This window comes from Saccopteryx bilineata, chromosome 1, assembly GCF_036850765.1.
Source record: "Saccopteryx bilineata isolate mSacBil1 chromosome 1, mSacBil1_pri_phased_curated, whole genome shotgun sequence".
NCBI classification, from domain to species: domain Eukaryota; kingdom Metazoa; phylum Chordata; class Mammalia; order Chiroptera; family Emballonuridae; genus Saccopteryx; species Saccopteryx bilineata.
The window spans coordinates 74,330,507-74,332,071 of NC_089490.1; the positions used below are offsets into that span (position 1 = coordinate 74,330,507).

Here is a 1,565-nt window from a genome sequence, read left to right on the forward strand (position 1 = left end):
ATAGACCTCGTTGACTTGTAAAATGCACAAGAAATATTTACTGGAATAAGCCATATATTAAGCCATAAAACAAGTACAATGACTTTTAAAGTATTAAACTATATAAGTCATACTATCAGACTAGAGTATAATTAAGCAAGAAACTAATAACATGTTTAGAATTTAAACCATATTCTTCTATATAACAATAGCCAAAGGAAAAATCACAATGAAATTAGAAAATATTTTAACTTGAATATAATAAAAAATGTAGCATATTTTAAAAGAACTTAAAAAGAAGCAGTTAAAGCTGTGCCCACATCAGTGATTTTTTTTTTTTTTGTATTTTTTGTATTTTTCTGAAGCTAGAAACGGGGAGAGACAGTCAGACAGACTCCTGCATGCGCCCCACCGGGATCCACCCGGCACGCCCACCAGGGGCGACGCTCTGCCCACCAGGGGGCGATGCTCTGCCCCTCCGGGGCGTCACTCTGTCGCGACCAGAGCCACTCTAGCGCCTGGGGCAGAGGCCAAGGAGCCATCCCCAGCGCCCGGGCCATCTTTGCTCCAGTGGAGCCTCGGCTGCGGGAGGGGAAGAGAGAGACAGAGAGGAAGGAGAGGGGGAGGGGTGGAGAAGCAGATGGGCGCTTCTCCTGTGTGCCCTGGCCGGGAATCAAACCCGGGACTTCTGCACCCCAGGCCGACGCTCTACCACTGAGCCAACCGGCCAGGGCCTACACATCAGTGATTCTTAATTAGAGACTAGAATTCAAGACATTTATGAAACTGGAAGGGAAAAGGTACAACTTTACTTCTACCAATCTCAAACTGAAAAGAGCAGCTATTTCCATTATGAATAGGCAACAAGCTATATTAGTGATAACAGCTTCGGGAAAACATACAAGATGATTACAAAATTAATATGGAAATGCATATCCAGAGAAAATGACTAAAAGGAAAAAATTTTGGAGGACATACATAATTAGACATCATAAATCTACAATGATAAAATAATGAAATATTGGAACAAAGATACAGAAATAGATTAGTGAAACAAAATAGTCAAGAAACAGATCTATACATGTATGGTTATTTGATTATGATAAAGGTGACGCAGCTGTGTGATAAGGAAAAGATAGTATATTCAATAAATGCTGCTGAGTCTACTAGATATACACGTGTGAGAAAAAAAAAATGAAACTTGACCCCCACCTTACAATACAGAGAAAAATTTTCTAGAATATTTTAGATTAAGTTTATAGAAGAAAAGATAGGAAAATGTCTTCTAACTTGAGATAGGCAAATCTTTTTTAAACAGACACAAGCATTAACTACAAAGGAAAAGTTTAATAAAGAAGTTCTGTTATTCAAAAGACATTAAGAGAATGAAAGGCAAGACACATATCAGAATATATTCCCAAACATAGTTCCAATAAAGTATTTTTCAATAAGAGACTTGAATCTAGAACATAAAATCAATTCTAGAAATCAATGAGCAAAAGACAGACAACACGATTTAAAAAAAAATAGACAAGAGATTGAACAGGATACAAAAGAGGATATCCAAATGGCCAACAAACATATAA

General features: G+C 37.4%; 1 non-coding gene across 1 annotated transcript; it reads right to left on the reverse strand.

Annotated features, from left to right (window-relative positions):
* Nucleotides 1-637: 637 nt before the first annotated feature.
* TRNAP-GGG (transfer RNA proline (anticodon GGG)) lies at nucleotides 638-713 on the reverse strand. The gene has a single exon. It is a non-coding gene; the product is annotated as a tRNA-Pro (tRNA).
* Between the last annotated feature and the right edge of the window lie 852 nt (nucleotides 714-1,565).